Source organism: Papaver somniferum, chromosome 7 (genome assembly GCF_003573695.1).
Source record: "Papaver somniferum cultivar HN1 chromosome 7, ASM357369v1, whole genome shotgun sequence".
NCBI classification, from domain to species: Eukaryota; Viridiplantae; Streptophyta; class Magnoliopsida; order Ranunculales; family Papaveraceae; genus Papaver; species Papaver somniferum.
In genome coordinates this window covers 211,154,445-211,176,524 of record NC_039364.1, presented here as the reverse complement: position 1 = coordinate 211,176,524, position 22,080 = coordinate 211,154,445, and the positions used below count along the sequence as shown (strand labels likewise).

The 22,080-nt window shown below is 35.2% G+C and overlaps 1 long non-coding RNA gene across 1 annotated transcript; it reads left to right on the top strand.

The window, feature by feature from the left end:
• Positions 1–11,607: 11,607 nt before the first annotated feature.
• LOC113300435 lies at positions 11,608–16,154 on the top strand. Its single transcript, XR_003335796.1, has 3 exons — positions 11,608–11,715; positions 12,325–12,370; positions 16,080–16,154. It is a non-coding gene; the product is annotated as an uncharacterized LOC113300435 (long non-coding RNA).
• Positions 16,155–22,080: the final 5,926 nt, after the last annotated feature.

The following is a 22,080-nucleotide window of genomic DNA, read 5'->3' as shown; positions in this document are numbered from 1 at the left end:
AAAAAAAAGGTTGTTGTTTTTAATTTCTATTAAATTTGTAAATATAAGGATAGTTTAGATATTTTTTTTCTAGATTTTACTTGGGTATCTTTTTATTTTTGTTGTGGAGGATACTTGGAGATTTAAAGTGAAAATAAGATTTGCGCACTAAACAGGTAAGTATCCAAGTTTTATTTTTATTTTTTTATTTATTTTTGTAAATATTCATTTTAGGAAATATTCTGATTCTTTAGATATTTTATTTATTTGTACATAATTAGTCTAGAATTTTTATTTTCTTGTAAATATTTTTGTTTTCTTTATAAAAAAACACACACGTTGCACACACAAATTGCATCGTCAGACAACCGATTTTAGGAAAACCCATTGAAAAGTACGCTGAACCCGTGCCTTGGGACTTATGGGAGTTACCAGCCGAAATTCCACAAACCTTAGCCCAGTACCGTTGACCAGTCTTTGACTGTAGGTATATTCAGCTTAAGGTAACCTGAGCCTACCAATTTTAGTCGACCCTGCATTTGCACATGCACAAAAAAAAATGTCAAGCTGGTATTATAAAGACCGATATAGTGATTATTCAACTGAGTATCTAAATGGACAATATCCGTACTATGCCCGTAGTGTGGATAGTAATTAGGACCACTACCGACCTTCTGAGGGTTATGGTTCATACTATGGTGATCCCAATTACTATTCGCACGCCCACCAATCATACGAACGGGAGAATGAGCATTATTATAATGAAAAAAATGGGAGTTCTCCATCTTTAGAGGATTTAATAAAACAATTGCCACCAGTTCTTGATGAATATAAAACTCATTCCTTAGAAGATGCACTCAAACAGTTTCAACAAATGACTGGTATATGACGTAGTGATGAATATTCAAGTCTTTCTTTAGAGGAATCACTTAAGAAATTCAATGAAACTACACGTGAATTGGCGCGTCTATATCGAATAATCCTGGATAGAATGTGTGAGACTGTTAATAAGTATGTGGAAAAATATGCACCTAAGGATATTACTCATAATGACCTTGAATTCCAAAATAGTGTTTGCAATCTTACCCTTGATAATATATATAATTATTCACCTAATTTAGAGGATGAGGTTAGATCTGAAAACACTTCATGTTTAGACAAGGTTCAACCATCCTCGTATTGTTATGATGATGAGGATAGTGTCGATGAAGAATTTGAAATATATAGTCATAGCGATGAGGAAATTGTTACACCAATTGGGCCTTATGATGATAATGTCGTTTCTAGTTCAAACCCTAATTTTATTAATGATTATTCACTTATTCAAAAGGATGGGTTTGACTAGGGATACCATTGTTTTAGACGGTGTAGTATATCATTGTGATTATGAAGCCGATGATGGTTTAGAGGAAAGAGTTTATCCCGAGATTAATGTTTTAGAGTCTACCGATTTGGAAACAATAGTCTCTGCTGAGGATTATAGAAATGTAGAACCACATGATTACAACCTAGAAGAAATAAAAGACAATTTTCCTAAATCTGATAATTTAGAAATTAAGGAAATTATGACTAGTTTATCCAAGGATATTGACAACTCTAGGTTTGGGGGTGAATATCATTTTCCCCGTGGTTCACCTTTGACTCTTATAAAAATCCCTAACTTGGGACTCGACGTATATGCCTCTACTATCTTAAGATATTATCTTCATGTACGTTTTCTTGAACCTAGTTATGTCCAGAAAGAAACTCAGTTGATAGAAACCCATCCTTTGGTTGATGTGGTTAATCCGGTCCATGATACCCTAATTGAATTTGTTGTCCTACCAAGATTTTATTTAGCAAATGTGGGAGTATCTCAATTTGAAATGTGTCATATAGTTTTTAGAACTAAATCTAATTGTTTTAGGAAATTAGAATCTTTGACACATTTTCTTAAGAATGACCACCATTATGGTCAACTATGTAAGTCAAATCTAATTGAATTTGAGGATCCACGATTGTTCAGGTTATTATTATGTGCTCCTAAGTTTTTACTTGAGTTTTTCCAGACTATACAACCTGATCCCCCAGATCCTTCTTGTGAGGAAACTCAGCCAATGAAAATATTTTATCTAGACCCTTTTATAGAATCCGAACCCGAACCACAACTAGATATAGTTGTCTTAAATAGAAAACTTGATAAGGGTGCATTTGGTAGGTTCACTTTCTTGGTATGCTGCAGTTTTCTTCTTTTTGTGGTAGCTTTATTTGGTTTTGATGACCCACATATGTTCCGAATACTACTTTATGATTTTATGTGGTGAATAATAATTTTACCGAAGTCTGGATGAAGACGATAAACTTAGCGTTGTAGGGAGGCAACCCATACACGGTGATATTAAGGTCCCTCTGGAGGACCCTCCTCTTGTTGTACAATAGTTTTGTTTTTGATTTTATTTTTGTCTTATTCCCCATGGAAGGATTGCTACGCTTCATCCAGGTACTATCTTTCTGACTTTTCTCTTTACTGTTTCCTCTTGTTACTTATATTTTTGGTACTGCACTTTCATTTTGAAACATTGAGGACAATGCTAGATTTAAGTTTGGTGGTGAGGGAAAAACTTTGAGTTAGTTTTTAATAATAAATTTATAAAAATAAATAAATAAAACTCCAGAGCCTAGAAATTTATGCCTATTAAGGATGGTAGTAACCAATCTAAGTGGATGGAAGCATCTTGGTTGTAGGAGTTGAGGAACCAATCTCAGTGGATGGAAGCATCTTGGTTGTAGGAGTTGAGGAACCAATCTGAGTAGATGGAAACATCTAAAGAGTTTATTCATAAAAGCACAGAGCTCAGGTGTTAGAAATAACATGGTAATTTCGCCATATCTCGTTGAGTCCTTTTCAATTTTGTTTTTATTTTGTTTTCTTTTTAAAAATATGTTTCTCTAAGTGATTAGGTGGGGCTCACGAATCAAGTTGTTACCACTTCTAGGGTGAAATAGAGTGATTGAGATACCATATAAAAAAAAGTTAACACTTGGATAGCAATATGTGTGTGTGTTTCCCTGTATCCGTCGCCTAAACAAGCGTGGAATGCAGGATCCATGGGAACTATCATGTAATCTGCTGACAAGAAGCATGCGCTTGGATCCAAAAGATCAAATCATGCAGTTAAGAAAAAAAAATTTGAGACCAGACCATCAGACCATATGAAATAAATTCAATAAAGTCGACCACTAGTACCCTTGTATATGCCAGTTGTGTTGACCTAGAGTTAGGATTATCGACCACTGGTTCCCTTGTATATGCCGGTTGTGTTGATATTAGTCAGACTAGTATCTCAGTCCATTAAGATAGGTTCATTTTGGCAGTGGCCTTCACACAGATATGGGAAACACCTTTCACCTTAGTCGACATCAAAACCATCTACATTTTTCTCTAAATCCATCTTCTTAATCTATCCATGTGATTTATTGACTCCGGATATGATGTCCATAGTGAGACTATCTGAGTAGAGCTTTGTCACTTATATATGAATTTTAGTATGTGAGTGCATACTGATAGACACATTTTTGTGTCTAAATTGTACTCAATGTCTCTATTGTTAGTGCTCGATTTTTGTACTAATTTTGATGCTTTGTGTGTTTGTAGGTGTTTTTGGAGAAATACACTTGTGTGGAAAAAGTTGCTCAAAAAGTGCTATTTGGACTCCCAGAGAAAAGTACTAAAGGCACCCTCAATTTGGATAAGGGGCACCTCAGTTGGGCACCTGCTATTTTCACCCCCAGTTTGGTTAGGGGGACACCATCTTCAACATTTCAAAAATTCGTTTTGGCGGGAAAATTTTATTCTCAACTGTGTAACTTTCGATCGATTTTTGAAGGAGTTCTGGGTAGACTAAAGGGCTGAAACTTAACGAGTAGTTGTGATATGTCCTAACAAAGCTAGTATGGGTGTTTGTTTCGATCAAATTTGTCTGGATAACTTGGTTTAATCCAAACAGGGAGTTGGAGGAAAAACATGAGCTTACACGAGTTGTGGTGAATCTAAACGTGTACTGCACGTGTTTGGAAGCCTTAATCAACACTTTGGAACGTGAAGAAGATTTATAAGGAATTTAATCCAGCTGCAGATGCGTAAAAATCAAAATCATTGATAAAAAAAGAAAGAAAATATCCCGAGTAAAAGAAGATTATTTGGGATTAATGAAGGAGATTCAATGCGTGTTTTTTCTTTAAATAGATTCCCTGGGAGTCCTAGAGAGGGTGTCGAGAGTCTGGGGGGCTGAGGAGAGCCAGAGAAGAAGAAATTCAAGTTTTCCCAAACTCGGTTTCTGTTGTTGCTGCTGCTGCACCAAGAACACGAAGAACATAAGACCCACACAGAGCAGTCTTATTTTGCTACAGTTTCAGCGACTGTCGCCCGACAGTCTTATTTGTTAGAGTGACAGTCTTATTTGTTACTGTCGCAGGACAGTCTTGTTTGCCGAGGGTCGTAGTTCTCTGGTTTGTAACAAATATAATTGTTACAAACCCGGTTTTGAATTATTTCTCCCTTTTCATTTGTAAACACCCTTTGAGCAATAATAATGATTTTTGAGCGTGTTTCCAACATGATGAGCGGCTAATTCTCCCACAACCAAGGCAATGAGGAAGCTATTTACGCATGAATAATTGGTAACTATTTTATTTTCTCTAATATTTAATTATAATTCACTCAATCACTGCTTTTGCAGAGTTTTAAATTGTTTGCGTAATTTTCCTAATCAGTTGTGATTCAATTAGATAGGTTATGCTTTGTTTAGATAATCTATGCTTAAGGAATACAATTGATGTTTGAGAATTTGCTTGATTATTAGTGAGTTAAGATATAAAGGACTTAAAAGATAATTAGAGTTTTGGATTATTTACCATCATTAATTCATGTGTAATAGTGGAATCAGTGTCTTGGTTGTTTTCTCATACCTCTCGCCCACTTTGTTAATATTTTTGTATATAATTTTATTAAATCTTTAAATTTAATCTTCACAAGTCCGAGAGTTTGAACCTCATTACTACAACATCATTCAAAAATTAATATCATTTTGGCGCCGCCGACGCGGATTTGTGCTTAGGTAGAATTTTTAGGTTTTTTTTTATTTCATTTGTTCTTTTTACGTTTCTATGGGTGTGTCTTTGTATTACAGGTTTGAAGTTGGATACTAAAGACTTGGAATCAAAGCTTAAAGCCAAAAGAGAAGGAAAAAGACAAAGCAAAAAAAAAAAAGAGCGAAAGAAAAAAAAATTTAAAAAAAGAGAGAGAATTTATTTTATTTATTTTTTTAGAGACCTTCCATTTTTTGTAATTTTTTTTTTATTTCTTTTCTTTTGCACTTTATTTGGACTTTGGACTTGGACAATTTTTTTTTATAAACCCTAAGGAAGGGTACATTAAATATAAAACTGTTTGCAGGGAAGGACGACGATTACAATATCGTCTCAGCCCCTCGGATTCGCACATGACATAGGAGTCGTGGCCCGAGTCGACTTCAGCAGTTCTGCTCCCGTCTGGTACGGGAGGTAAGCTTTCGAAACACCCGCGAATCCCCTGTCAGCGGGTTTATTGTATACCTTAAGGTGAATATATGCTGAGGATTTGAATACGGTTGTTTTAATTTCCTAGTAAAGGGCAAGGCCTGGACAAATTAAGATAAGGACTCAGATTTCATCACCGTTTCCTTCTTGCCCGCTTTAGGAAAACGAAACCAAACGCGAACCTAAGCTTAAAATTTTGACTAGAACGAGACCCATAGGGTAACGAGCTTAATAGGAAAGTCGTTCGAAAAATATTGGTTACTCTTTTGAGGATACTTTGTAGTTCATGATGGTTTCTGCGAGTTGAATGCGTGACTGCGCCGCCTTATAATACCGGTGAGACCTTGGGTATCAAAGCTCCTCGCAGCTTCCCTCGTCTCAATTTAACTTACTTAAACTCGGATTGATTCCATAGAGGTTTGCTCAGATTGTAACGAATTCCTTTTCGAAAGATTAGAAGCTGGTCTAGAAACAATATAAGTGGAGCCATCATGCTTGTTGTTTGCTAGATTTTATAGGTTTGATTTGGTCGAGTCAGCCTTGTTTGTGATTGTGTAGAATTCCATTGAAATTAAGAATGTCGAACTGGTATGATAGAAGCCAATACAATGATTATCGACCTGAATTTGAATATGGACATCATCCTTTTTATGACCATGTTGGGAATAGTGGTTGGGAACGCCATCCTTTGGAAGGATATGGGTCATACCCTGGTGAGCCCAATTACTATCCACACATGCATCAGTCTTACGAGCAAGAAGATTATAGTACTAGTTCTTCGTCTCTAGAGGATACAATCAAACTATTGAAAAGTAGTCCTTTTTATGATCCCTCTGTTCCTATTCCTCCTTTAGAAGAGTCCCTCAGGAAGTTAGCTGAGTCGACCCGTAAGTTAGCTGAGATGAATAGTATAATTATAGACGAAAGAACTACAATAATGAGTGAACCTTCTTTAGAAGACCACCTCAAGCGGAGAGCTGAGACGAACGAAAGAATTGCTCGAAATTACTTGAATTGCCAATATAGTGTATCCAATAATACCCTTGAGAATGAAGATAGTTATTTACATAATCAAGATAACAAGGTTAGAATTGGTAGCACTACTTGTTTTGATGAGGTTCGATCTTTTTCATGTTATTATGATGAGGATAGTGTTGATGGAGAATCATACTTATGTAGGAATAGTGATCAGGAAATGGATACTCCAATTGAGCTTTACAATGATAATATTATTTCTATTTCAAATCCAAATAATTTTAATAATTATTCACCTATTCAAAAGGACGAGGATTTGACTAGAGATACCCTCGTTTTAGACGATGTAGTATTTCCTGTTTACAAAGCCGATAGTGATTTAGAGGAACGAGTTTATTCTGAGAATAATGTTTTAGAGTCTATCGATTTAGAAACAATAGTCTTAGACGAAGAAGATGAACTCGTAGAGCTTTTAAATATGAGTGAGGATGCATCACCTGAGTATAACCTAACAGAAGCAATTGACCATTTTCAGGATTCCGATGATCTAGAAATTAGGGAAATTGTAGTTAGTCTACCTAGAGACACCCAAAACTCTAAGTTTGGGGGTGATTATCATTCTTCTTGTGCTTTACCTTTAACTCTTAGAAAGTTCCCTCGTGTAAGGCTTGACATTTGTGCCTCAACCATCGTACAAGATTATCTCCATACACGTTTTCCCGAACCTAATAATGTCCAGAAAGAAGTTCAGTCATTAGAAACCCATCCTCTGGTTGATGTGGTTTGCCCAGGCTATGATACCCTTATTGACTTTGTTTTCCCACCAAATAGTTTTCTTCCAAATGTAGGAACGTTTATATTTCAAATGTGTCGAATATTTAGTTGTGAGACTAAACCTAAATGCTTTAGGAAATTAGAATCAACACATTTTCTTAAGAATGACTACTACCCTCATTGTGGTCAATTTTGTAAGTCAAACCTGATTGACTTAGAGGATCCTCAATTATTTAGGTTATTATTATGTGCTTCTAAATTTTTATTTGAGTTTTTACAGACTCTAGGACCTAATAATTCGGATCTCACTTTTGAGGAGTTGCAGCCTAATAATTCGGATCTCACTTTTGAGGAGTTGCAACCTGAACCTGAACCACAATTAGATGTAGTTGTCTTAATCAGGAAACTAGGTAAGGGCATGCTAGTCTTGTTCATTTTCTTGGTTTACTGCAATTTCCTTTGGTCAGCTTTATTTGGTTTTGAAGACCCACAGTTATTCCGGCTACTGTTATACGGTTCGAGTTGACTAATCCTTTCCTAAGTCTGGCTGAAGACTTTAAACTTAGCAATTATTGGGAGGTAACCCATGCTCATGCAGCATGGTAATATCTTTCCTTAACTCTTTTTCTTCAAGTGGTAACAATTTCTCCTTGTTCATGCTTTTAATTTTATCTTTAGAACATCGAGGACAATGTTAGATTTAAGTTTGGGGGTGGGGAAGAACTTTTAGTTGCACTTTTGAAACTTCTAGCGTCACATGGTACCCAGTTAGCTAAGTTTACATATTGTTTCTCACCGAAAAGATAGAAATTGGAATGCTAGGGATAACAACCTTTTGAGACATTAGAGAAAAAGACATTGAGATCCTTGAAATTCAGGAGAGAACTTGTTCCTTTTAGAGGGTAACCGTGATGGACCTAACCATACATGATGGAAAGGCAAGTAGTTCAGGAAATGCCAGAAAGACAAAGAAACCTCACAATGTAGTCTTAGTTACCGGATTGCGACTCTCTCTCAGTAGAAACTTATTATCATCAACAAGCGGAGCGACATCAAAATCTATGAAGAAAGTTGAAGACGTTTTAGGTTTAGAAGCAACAATAGAAAAGAATAATTCAAAAATCAAAGTTGAAGTTATAAGAGCAAATGATATAAGTTGTTAGAATCCATGATACCAAGACATCACAAGTTGCGAAGATCCAAGTTTTGAAAGTCCTTCTCTCATGGCCATGTAAATTGTTGTCTTGTAATTTTTGTTTCCAACAAAAAAAAAATGAAAAAAATCATCGTTACGTTTTGTTCAATAAGGCCAAAGGGAAGTAGAAATTTATAAGTCAAGCAAGAAATCGAAGAGAAGAGTTGATTGTCAAGGTTCTATGAGGTTCGATAGTTTATCATCAACAGTTGAAGACCGAAGAAGACGTTGTTTCTACTGAGCACTATGAGAGAGTCGAAGAATATACATTTGGTTGTTTTGTTAGTCCGCTTTCAATCTGGCACAAGATCTTTCTAGCACTGGTTTAACTCATCACACGTAATTAGTCCAGCTGTGTAGCAGATGTCCCTCTCATCTTTATCTCTCTCCTAATCTTATCCAGCTGTAAAGCAGCGGCCGCATTTTACAATGTTTATCTAGCCGTGTAGCGGATATCTCTTTATCTAGTAGTGTTGCGGATGTGTCTCCCCTTTTCTTCAGTCAGCTTTAGAGCTGACACCTTTAGTTTCTCTGGCATTCTAGTTACTTGGAGATAGGTTGAGAATATGTATATCATCATAGCTCTTTGGATACTTGTGACCAATTAGAAGTCATGGTTTTGTGGGTACACCTCTGGTAAACCCTCTCGAGATTAACTCGGTTTTATTTTTTGTTAGTTTTGCTCGAGGACTAGCAAATAATAAGTTTGGGGGTATTTGATAGACACATTTTTGTGTCTAAATTGTACTCAATGTCTCTATTGTTAGTGCTCGATTTTTGTACTAATTTTGATGCTTTGTGTGTTTGTAGGTATTTTTGGAGAAATACACTTGTGTGGAAAAAGTTGCTCAAAAAGTGCTATTTGGACTCCCTGAGAAAAGTACTAAAGGTACCCTAAATTTGGATAAGGGGCACCTCATTTGGGCAACTTCTATTCGCACCCCCAGTTTGGTTAGGGGGACACCATCTTCAACATTTCAAAAATTCGTTTTGGCGGGAAAATTTTATTCTCAACTGTGTAACTTTCGGTCGATTCTTGAAGGAGTTCTGGGTAGACTAAAGGGCTGAAACTTAATGGGTAGTTGTGATATGTCCTAACAAAGCTAGTATGGGTGTTTGTTTCGATCAAATTTGTCTGGATAACTTGGTTTAATCCAAACAGTGAGTTGGAGGAAAAACATGAGCTTACACGAGTTGTGGTGAATCTAAACGTGTACTGCACGTGTTTGGAAGCCTTAATCAACACTTTGGAACGTGAAGAAGATTTATAAGGAATTTAATCCAGCTGCAGATGCGTAAAAATCAAAATCATTGATAAAAAAGAAAGAAAATATCCCGAGTAAAAGAAGATTATTTGGGATTAATGGAGGAGATTCAACGCGTGTTTTTTCTTTAAATAGATTCCCCGGGAGTCCTAGAGAGGGTGTCGAGAGTCTGGGGGGCTGAGGAGAGCCAGAGAAGAAGAAATTCGAGTTTTCCCAAACTCGGTTTCTGCTGTTGCTGCTGCTGCACCAAGAACACGAAGAACATAAGACCCACACAGAGCAGTCTTATTTTGCTACAGTTTCAGCGACTGTCGCCCGACAGTCTTATTTGTTACTGTCGCAGGACAGTCTTATTTGCCGAGGGTCGTAGTTCTCTGGTTTGTAACAAATATAATTGTTACAAACCCGGTTTTGAATTATTTCTCCCTTTTCATCATTTGTAAACACCCTTTGAGCAATAATAATGATTTTTGAGCGTGTTTCCAACATGATGAGCGGCTAATTCTCCCACAACCAAGGCAATGAGGAAGCTATTTACGCACGAACAATTGGTAACTATTTTATTTTCTCTAATATTTAATTATAATTCACTCAATCACTGCTTTTGCAGAGTTTTAAATTATTTGCGTAATTTTCCTAATCAGTTGTGATTCAATTAGATAGGTTATGCTTTGTTTAGATAATCTATGCTTAAGGGATACAATTGATGTTTGAGAATTTGCTTGATTATTAGTGAGTTAAGATATAAAGGACTTAAAAGATAATTAGAGTTTTGGATTATTTACCATCATTAATTCATATGTAATAGTGGAATCAGTGCCTTGGTTGTTTTCTCATACCTCTCGCCCACTTTGTTAATATTTTTGTATATAATTTTATTAAATCTTTAAATTTAATCTTCACAAGTCCGAGAGTTTGAACCTCATTACTACAACATCATTCAAAAATTAATATCACATACTCGTGTACAACAATTGGAATTTCGCATCAGGGTACTTCCTCCTGTAATCAATCAGAGTATGCCAACCAAGGAGGTTCTTTAGTGCCTTTCAAGGTTCTGCGTAGATAGCTAGGGTCTGGAGTAAAGGTTTTGTGGGTACACCTCTTGTAAACCCTCCCGAGACTATAACTCGGCCACTAGGGACACCTAGGGGTTTAAAGGCTTGTTGCACATGCTAAGTGCAACCGCGATGCCTACGACAGTGAGTTAGGATTCTTATTATCATTTTAGTTTTGCTCGAGGACTAGCAAAGTATAGGTTTGGGGGTATTTGATAGAGACATATTTGTGTCTTAATTGGTCCTGGTAATATATATTGTTGGTGCTTATTTTTGTACTAATTTTGTTATTTATTTTATTTTTGTAGGTACATGAATAAAATGGGCTATGACTCAAAAAACGGCTAAAACTGAGCTTGTGCGCAGAAAATATGGACTTTGGAAGGGAACAAATATTGAAGCAAATGGGTCGAACCGTGGACGTAACTGTAACAATGTCGACACCTTGACCATGAAAATTTATCCTTCCCTTTATCGCATTAAGGAAATCCAAAGTAGTTATGGTTGACAAAAGGATGAATTAGGAAAGAATTGCCTACATGCATCACGAAAATAAATACATGAAGATTTGGAGATTTGAGAAAATAAGTTGCATGCATGAGAATTAATCCAAAATATTCTCTCACATATTAAATGGTGTAAAGTGATGCAGAAAGGGATGATGTGGCACACTAAAATTGGTAATTAGTTTATCACTTAACACATGGCAAACTTATATTGGGTTGACGATATAATAATGGGAATTAAAATGGAAGGTAAAATTATTTTATCCCTATAAATCAAGGAGGGGAGTCCGGAGTCTGAGCTAAATAATAGAGTTTTTATTTCATTCGTTTAATTTTCTTTTGTAATAATGGAGTAATTTCTCCACTGGGGTTGAGGAAGAAGCCGGGTTATTATGTACAATATTTAGGTAATCTTTTAATAAAATATTATTTTGATCAATAATTTTTTTATTAATCTCTCTTCCATATGAACTTCGTTCTTTATTTGTTTTGAATAGCCTTAGGTTGTTGATCTTTTATAAGCGAAGGAGATTATAATGTTTTGGTTTACAACAAAAGTTGTATTATTTGTTTTAAAAGTTATATCTTCCGAGATGTATCGGTTGGGTCTCGATAGTCTTGAGTTATAAAAATGGATATTTGTTGAAGATTGTTTGGGTGTTTTACATAATTAATCAGGTGGAATCCTAAAACTCTAGTTTCATTCTATTTGGTTTATAAATTTTATTAGCCTTAGTTGATATTTTACTATTTAATCTTTTTAGCTTAATATTTATTAGATTTTAAAGTAACACAAATTTAGTCCATGTGGAACGAACTGTACTTGCATACTGTCCAATAGACAGTCGTGCTCTTGCGGTACACAATTAAAATCCCATCAAGTTTTTTGGCGCCGCTGCCGGGGATTAAAAAAAAGTTGTTGTTTTTAATTTCTATTAAGTTTGTAAATATTAGGATAGTTTAGATATTTTTTTTTCTAAATTTTACTTGGGTATCTTTTTATTTTTGCTGTGCAGGATACTTGGAGATTTAAAGTGAAAATAAGATTTGCGCACTAAATAGGTAAGTATCCAAGTTTTATTTTTTATTTTTATTTTTTTTTGTAAATATTCATTTTAGGAAATATTTTGATTCTTTAGATATTTTATTTGTTTGTACATAATTAGTCTAGAATTTTTATTTTCTTTGTAAATATTTTTGTTTTCTTTATAAAAAAAAACACGTTGCACACAACAATTGCATCGTCAGACAACCTATTTTAGGATAACCCGTGGAAAAGTATGCTGAACCCGTGCCTTGGGCTTTATGGGAGTTACCAGCCGAAATTCCACAAACCTTAGCCCAGTACCGTTGACCAGTCTTTGACTGTAGGTATATTCAGCTTAAGGTAACCTGAGCCTACCAATTTTAGTCGACCCTGCATTTGCACGTGCACAAAAAAAATGTCAAGCTGGTATTATAAAGACCAATATAGTGATTATTCAACTGAATATCTAAATGGACAGTATCCGTACTATGCCCGTAGTGTGGATAGTAATTGGGACCACTACCGACCTTCTGAGGGTTATGGTTCATACCATGGTGATCCCAATTACTATTCGCACGTACACCAATCATACGAACGAGAGAATGAGCATTATTATAATAAACAAATGGGAGTTCTCCATCTTTGGAGGATTTAATAAAACAATTGCCACCAGTTCTTGATGAATATAAAACTCATTCCTTAGAAGATGCACTCAAACAGTTTCAACAAGTGACTGGTATATCACGTAGTGATGAATATTCAAGTCATTCTTTAGAGGAATCACTTAAGAAGTTCAATGAAACTACACATGAATTTGTGCGTCAATCTCGAATAATCCTGGATAGAATGTGTGAGACTGTTAATAAGTATGTGGAAAAATATGCACCTAAGGATATTACTCATAATGACCTTGAATTCCAAAATAGTGTTTCCAATCTTACCCTTGACAATACATATAATTATTCACCTAATTTAGAGGATGAGGTTAGATCTGAAAACACTGCATGTTTAGACAAGGTTCAACCATCCTCGTATTTTTATGATGATGAGGATAATATCGATGAAGAATTTGAAATATATAGTCATAGTGATGAGGAAATTGTTACACCAATTGGGCATTATGATGATAATGTTGTTTCTAGTTCAAATCCTAATTTTATTAATGATTATTCAGCTATTCAAAAGGACGGGGATTTGACTAGGGATACAATTGTTTTAGACGGTGTAGTATATCATTGTGATTATGAAGTCGATGATGGTTTAGAGGAAAGAGTTTATCCCGAGATTAATGTTTTAAAGTCTACCGATTTGGAAACAATAGTCTCTGCTGAGGATTATAGAAATGTAGAACCACATGATTACAACCTAGAAGAAATAAAAGACCATTTTCCTAAATCTGATAATTTAGAAATTAAGGAAATTGTGACTAGTTTATCCAAGGATATTGACAACTCTAGGTTTGGGGGTGAATATCATTTTCCCCGTGGTTCACCTTTGACTCTTATAAAAATCCCTAACTTGGGACTCGACGTATATGCCTCTACTATCTTAAGAGATTATCTTCATGTACGTTTTCCTGAACCTAGTTATGTCCAGAAAGAAACTCAGTTGATAGAAACCCATCCTATGGTTGATGTGGTTAATCCGGTCCATGATACCTTAATTGAATTTGTTGTCCCACCAAGATTTTATTTAGCAAATGTGGGAGTATCTCAATTTGAAATGTGTCATTATATAGCTTTTAGAACTAAACCTAATTGTTTTAGGAAATTATAATCTTCGACACATTTTCTTAAGAATGACCACCATTATGGTCAACTATGTAAGTCAAATCTAATTGACTTTGAGGATCCACAATTGTTCAGGTTATTATTATGTGCTCCTAAGTTTTTACTTGAGTTTTTCCAGACTATACAAACTGATCCCCCAGATCCTGCTTATGAGGAAACTCAGCCAATGAAAATATTTTATCTAGACCCTTTTATAGAACCCGAACCACAACTAGTTATAGTTGTCTTAAATAGAAAACTTGATAAGGGTGCATTTGGTAGGTTCACTTTCTTGGTCTGCTGCAGTTTTCTTCTTTTTGTGGTAGCTTTATTTGGTTTTGATGACCCACATATGTTCCGACTACTACTTTATGATTTTATGTGGTGACTAATAATTTTACCGAAGTCTGGATGAAGACGATAAACTTAGCGCTGTAGGGAGGCAACCCATACACGGTGATATTAAGGTCCCTCTGGAGGACCCTCCTCTTGTTGTACAATAGTTTTGTTTTTGATTTTATTTTTGTCTTATTCCCCATGGAAGGATTGTTACGCTTCATCCAGGTACTATCTTTCTGACTTTTCTCTTTACTGTTTCCTCTTGTTACTTATATTTTTGGTACTGCACTTTCATTTTGAAACATTGAGGACAATGCTAGATTTAAGCTTGGTGGTGAGGGAAAAACTTTGAGTTAGTTTTTAATAATAAATTTATAAAAATAAATAAATAAAACTCCAGAGCCTAGAAATTTATGCCTATTAAGGATGGCAGTAACCAATCTAAGTGGATGGAAGCATCTTGGTTGTAGGAGTTGAGGAACCAATCTGAGTAGATGGAAACATATAAAGAGTCTATTTATAAAAGCACAGAGCTCGGGTGTTAGAAATAACATGGTAATTTCGCCATATCTCGTTGAGTCCTTTTCACTTTTGTTTTTATTTTGTTTTCTTTTTAAAAATATGTTTCTCTAAGTGATTAGGTGGGGCTCACGAATCAAGTTGTTACCACTGCTAGAGTGATTGAGATACCATAAAAAAAAATTTAACACTTGGATAGCAATATGTGTGTGTTTTCCCTGTCTCCGTCGCCTAAACAATCGTGGAACGCATGATCCATGGGAACTATCATGTAATCTGCTGACAAGAAGCATGCGTTTGGATCCAAAAGATCAAATCATGCAGTTAAAAAAAAAAAAGGTTGAGACCAGACCATCAGACCAACTGGAATAAATTCAATAAAGTCGACCACTGGTACCCTTGTATATGCCAGTTGTGTTGACCTAGAGTTAGGATTATCGACCACTGGCTCCCTTGTATATGCCGGTTGTGTTGATATTAGTCAGTCTAGTATCTCAGTCCATTAGGATAGGTTCATTTTGGCGGTGGCCTTCAGAAAGATATGGGAAACACCGTTCACCTTAGTCGACATCAAAACCGTCTACATTTTTCTCTAAATCCATCTTCTTAATCTATCCATGTGATTTATTGACTCCAGATATGATGTCCATAATGAGACTATCTGAGTAGAGCTCTGTCACTTATATATGAATTTTAGTATGTGAGTGCATACTCGTGTACAGCAATTGGAATTTCGCATCATGGTACTTCCTCCTGTAATCAATGAGAGTATGCCAACCAAGGAGGTTCTTTAAGGCCTTTCAAGGTTCTGCGTAGATAGCTAGGGTCTGGAGTAAAGGTTTTGTGGGTACACATCTTGTAAACCCTCTCGAGACTATAACTCGGCCACTAGGGACACCTAGGGGTTTAAAGGCTTGTTGCACATGCTAAGTGCAACCGCGATGCCTGCGATAGTGAGTTAGGATTCTTATTTTCATTTTGGTTTTGCTCGAGGACTAGCAAAATATAGGTTTGAGGGTATTTGATAGAGACATATTTGTGTCTTAATTAGTCCTGGTAATATATATTGTTGGTGCTTATTTTTGTACTAATTTTGTTATTTATTTTATTTTTGTAGGTACATGAATAAAATGGGCTATGACTCGAAAAACGGCTAAAACTAAGCTTGTGCGCAGAAAATATGGACTTTGGAAGGGAACAAATATTGAAGCAAATGGGTCGAACCGTTGACGTAACTGTAACAATGTCGACACCTTGACCATGAAAATTTATCCTTTCCTTTATCGCATTAAGGAAATCCAAAGGAGTTATGGTTGACAAAAGGATGAATTAGGAAAGAATTGCCTACATGCATCACGAAAATAAATACATGAAGATTTGGAGATTTGAGAAAATAAGTTGCATGCATGAGAATTAATCCAAAATATTCTCTCACATATTAAATGGTGTAAAGTGATGCAGAAAGGGATGATATGGCACACTACAATTGGTAATTAGTTTATCACTTAACACATGGCAAACTTATATTGGGTTGACTATGTAATGATGAGAATTAAAATGGAAGGTAAAATTCTTTTGTCCCTATAAATCAAGGAGGGGAGTCCGGAGTCTGAGCAAAATAATAGAGTTTTTATTTCATTCGTTTAATTTTCTTTTATAATAATGGAGTAATTTCTCCACTGGGGTTGAGGAAGAAGCCGGGTTATCATGTACAATATTCAGGTAATCTTTTAATAAAATATTATTTTGAGCAATAATTAGTTTATCAATCTCTCTTCCATATGAGCTTCGTTCTTTAATTGTTTTGAATAGCCTTAGGTTGTTGATCTTTTATAAACGAAGGAGATTATAATGTTTTGGTTTACAACAAAAGTTGTACTATTTGTTTTAAAAGTTATATCTTCCGAGATGTATCGGTTGGGTCTCGATAGTCTTGAGTTATAAAAATGGATATTTGTTGAAGATTGTTTGGGTGTTTTACATAATTACTCAGGTGGAATCCTAAAACCCTAGTTTCATTCAATTTGGTTTATAAATTTTATTAGCCTTAGTTGATATTTTACTATTTAATCTTTTTAGCTTAATATTTATTAGAATTTGAAAGTAACACAAGTTTAGTCCCTGTGGAATGAACTGTACTTGCATACTGTCCAATAGACAGCCGTGCTCTTGTGGTACACAATTAAAATCCCATCACTGGACTGCTCCAACCTCTTCCCATTCCAGACACAACTTGGGAGCATATCTCTATGGACTTCATTGAAGGCCTGCCAATGTCTTTTAGGAAGAATGTTATCTTGGTGGTGGTTGACAGGCTGACCAAGTACAACCACTTAATTGCACTGAGTCATCCATTCACTGCCATCTCTGTTGCCAAGGAATTTATGCACCACATATTCAAACTACATGGCATGCCAGCTTCTATAGTCTCAGATAGAGATAAGGTATTTCTCAGCACCTTTTGGCAGTATTTGTTTAAGTCACTAGGAACTTAGTCGAACCTTAGCACTTCCTACCATCCTTAAACTAATGGTCAGATTGAGAGAACCAATGCATGACTAGCTCTTCTCCTAAACTATGGCTTAATTGGTTGGCATTGGCTGAGTGGTGGTTTAACACCAACTTTCATACTAGCCTCAAGATGACTCCCTTCCAGGCTCTTTATGGTTATACTCCACCACATTTGGCATTCCCTGTGCAAGCCACTACTTCAGTTATTGTTGTAAAAGACTACCTACAAGCAAGGGATCATATGCTGAAACTCATGAAAGAAGATCTGACAAAGGCTCAACATAGGATGAAACAGTTTGAAGATGCTCATAGAACTGACATATCTTTCTCAGTTGGGGATTTAGTATTCTTGAAGTTACATCCCTACAAGCAATCATTTGTAGCTTTAATGAAGAACATATGCTGATTTTAGGTAGATGTTATTCATAGATCAAGAATTTCAAAAGAATAAAAAATTGTATGTTTTGATACACTAGTAAATTTCACAAACTGTCTATGTTTTAAGTCTTGTACAGTGATTCCTAGTGTTCTTTATGAATGAAGAACATCAACCTAGAATCGGTCTATGGTGCATGAACGTCAAGATTAATCGGTCCAGGAGTGCATGCATCCACCGATTCAGGGTTGATGTTTTTTTAGAAAATTCAAAAAAGTTTTATGTATTGATGATGTATTAACATTAGTTGATTCGTAGGCTAACAAGATTAACCATCAATTAATCACTCGAATTAACACTAATTAATTAGGGGTAAATTAGTCATTACTGAAAATAGTTGGATAAGGGGTTTCCATTTTACTTCATAATGACCATTTTTGTTTTCTAATGATATGCCTCAGATAATTCTTGTAGATCCCAAATTAGCCATGTTTATTTATTTGATACTTCCCTTTAATTTAATTTCATGATTTAAGTGTTTATTTGAGGGAAAAGAGAAAGAGTACGTCCACTTCCTAAATTGATTATCAGTCCTCAGCCTGTATGAGCTCTTAAGTTGAAAATAAGACAAAGATTTTAACTAGATGACCGCTGTCACGGTGGGACGACGACCAATTTTTTTTAATGATTACCTTCTTCATTTGATTGTCCGTAGGCACCCCAGTTGTTGTACCTGCAAACTATGTTGTAAAAGGCGCTGGGCGAGGCGATGGGCGCGCTTAAGCACTCCCTGGGCGCCCTAGGCGCTCAGGAAAAAAATTGATTATGTCGCCTCGCCTTGGCGCCTTTTTTTGCTACGCGTTGGTCCTACGCTTAGTGGGCCTTTGGCGCTTAAGCCCCAAAAGCGCTCGCCTTTTACAACATAACCTGCAAATAAGAGAAAGAAACTAGGATTGAATTTTTTGAATTTCGAAGTTTTTCCTAAGAAAAAACTCTTTATCCCTAAGTTACAAACCCTGATTCTTCATTGAGTTTATCGGCCAATCCCTTCAAGCTTGTGAGCTTCAGAAGGAACATTGACAATTCTTCCTTTTATCTTACAGTAGAAACTCTTTTAATTAATGCTCGATTATTTAATAAATTCTCTTAAATAATATTTTTGGCCGGTTCCGAGTCGGGGACAACGTGCCAAATTAATAATTCGCTAAAATTATAGGATAATACTTTTTTGATTACCTATGTAGGCCCATATGAAATATAAATTAATAATACATTACATATATATATTCAATACATTAATGATTTACGAAGACTGGTTGAAAAGTGATTTAATTGTCTTTTGTTTTTTGCTAAAATCAATATCACATTGAATTTCATCTCTAATTTTTCTTATCATTGCAAGAATTTTTGGTGTTGTTGGATTATCCTTGTTGTGCTTGCATAATGCTCTACGAATTTCATCAATCATTGTTGATTTTTTAACACCTTTAAGATGAGAAGTCATATTATGTGTATGATTTGTTTGTGTTAGTAGTATGATTTCATATTGTATTTATATAAAATAATTGTTAGTAGTATGATTTCATATTGTACTTCTATATGATTTTTTTTCTTTAGTTAATAAATAAAAAATTATTTAGAAAATATGATTTGATATTGTGTTTATAAAAAATATGATTTGATATTGATATTGTGTTTATATAAGAAATAAAAAATATGATTGGATATTATGTTTATAAAAATATGATTTGATATTGATATTGGATATCACTGTTATAAAAAAAAAAGGTGTACTTTGACTCTGAGATTTGAGAGTCATTAAACAGACAGGATTTAACGGAGACCCTGATCTGGCGGTCCATAATATCCGGATGGAGTTTTTAATTCGACGGCCAGGAACGTTTGGTAACTTTACGTGGCGGGGGTGTGGGTTGACTAAATATGGGTGGGTGGGTGGGTGTAGAAAAATGGCTTCGAATGGAACTTTTCCCTAGCCTTCTCAAACACTCTCATCCAGTAACCCTAATTTTTATTTGTCTGTGTTTTTTTTTATTAGTAATGGGGAGCTTCACCGGAGTTTTTCACTTTACTGTGACATTCTTCTTCTCTTCTAGATTACTCACAGCAAAGAATTCGTTGCAACCTTGCTTCATCATCTTAATTCCAAACGGAAATATCGCGTCCTGAAGTGGTTTGTATCTCAATTCTGTATTTGTTTTTTTTTTGGATATGTTTTGGGTTTGATAAGGGATTTTGACTAATCGATTGTAGTAAGTTTTGATTAGTTTTTTTTTTTTTAGTTTGATTAGGTTTTTGATTATTCGATGCTGAGGAAGGGAAAGTTTTTAAATTGACCAATGTAGAGAGACAATGACTTTGGCAAAACCCAATTTTGAGAACGATATTGTTGATGTATGGGTCTCTCATGGTGAATTGATTCATTGATTGTATACAATTTGGTTTTGATTATGTTTGTATAACAGATGTCCAGTGTGTGATAAAAGTCGTTTTAAACTATGAGATAGCTTAAAACCACATAACGAATGTGTTACAAAAAAAATTTGTCACTGTCTGAACTAAGATTTTGAGTAATAGTAATTTTATCTTAGTTTTGTTTTTAGTTGTGTTTTGGTTTGATTATGTTTAAGTGGTTTAGACAAAATTGGTTGTTTTTCTTCCATTGGATTTAGATATTGAAGTCCTTTTAGTTGGGAGAATTTGTGGCTCTAATGAATTTCTTTTGCAGATGAAGGAGGTCAAATAAGAAGTGAGCTTAGTAGTGAGGACGTTTTCTACTGATATGTTCTTCAAATTTGCTGACTTTATGTGGGTTTAAGCTATCTCATAGTTGTTGTATTTGTTTTTTTAGGTTTCTGGATTGTGCCCGAGGGAGCTGAACCCTTAGAGTTGCCTCTCCACCAATCCTTGCTGATGTTAGCAAAGAATATTAAACATGAAAAAGAATTGGGAAATCTCACATGGATTACGGAGGCTTGAATAAGACCACCGAGGATTGAATTGTGCGGTGTAGACAATCTGGCTAAAAGGTCAGCTAGAGAGACATCATTGGAGATCAGACTATGCTTTCCATTTCCCAACTGAGAACAAGCCATCCTTTTACAAAAGATCATCATGGTAAGGAGGACTTGAAATTGTACCTTTGTGCTCAATCAGAGTAAGAGAACTACAAAGGTTAGTGGGACTACTACCATTCTTCTTATTCTTTGAGAGACATGTATACACTCTGTTTAGTTCATTTGACCATCCCATTGTGTTCACAAATATTCCGAGGAGCTAATTGTATGATGCATATCGAAACACAGCTATACTTCCTGGCTCTACTTCCTGAGAAGATTGCATGATGTTGTGTAGATGGATTCAGTGACTGCAATAAATATTTTTCTCTCTCTGCTATTAATCAACGCAAGTCCAAGAGTAATAAATTGATGATCTATATATAATAAAACAAGAATCCCATTTTGTTCTTGAAAACACAGATACAAAATTACAGAAATAAATGTGCCAAGACCATTTAGCCTGATCTAATACTTTTTACCCTACAATCTGGATGTGAAATACCAATAATATAGCACCTATTACCCAAGATTCTAGTTCCCCGTTTATCGGGCTTCTGTTATTGTAATTGTCCTGTTGTATAAGAAGAATACTTGGTGTTTTAGAGCTCTAGATTTCTTAAGCAAACTAAACTGACCAAACATTATATACGGGCATGGTTGTTCATTAATTCTGGAAGTCTTAGCTCTACTATCTCACTCTTTTTGAACTTTAGGAAACGCACAGTTGTATCTTTTGCATTTCATACTCCTATTACTCAGAATCATAGCGAACATATTAGCCTAACATTTTGAATCATTTTTGAACATTTAATTAACTAATTGATTACATTGTGAGTTGTAGAGGTAGAAAATTCGAATTATTATTTGCGGCGTTGTCATGCTACTGATTGGCTCTACATATGGCTACGGTGGCTACCGTAATTAGAAGATAGATTTAAAACCATGGGTAGTTCAAATTCTCCTAAAGGCTTATGTTATTCAAGTTTATGCATTCGGTTTGCTTTTTTTTTTTTCTCTCTCTCTTTTTTCATTGAATCGACTGGTGGTGTCCCAATAGTATTGATTGGGATAGTTTAGTTAAGGATGAACAATGTGGAAAAAAAAAGGCTGTAACACGGCATAAGAAAAAGGATATTAAGTAGATAATTTTACAA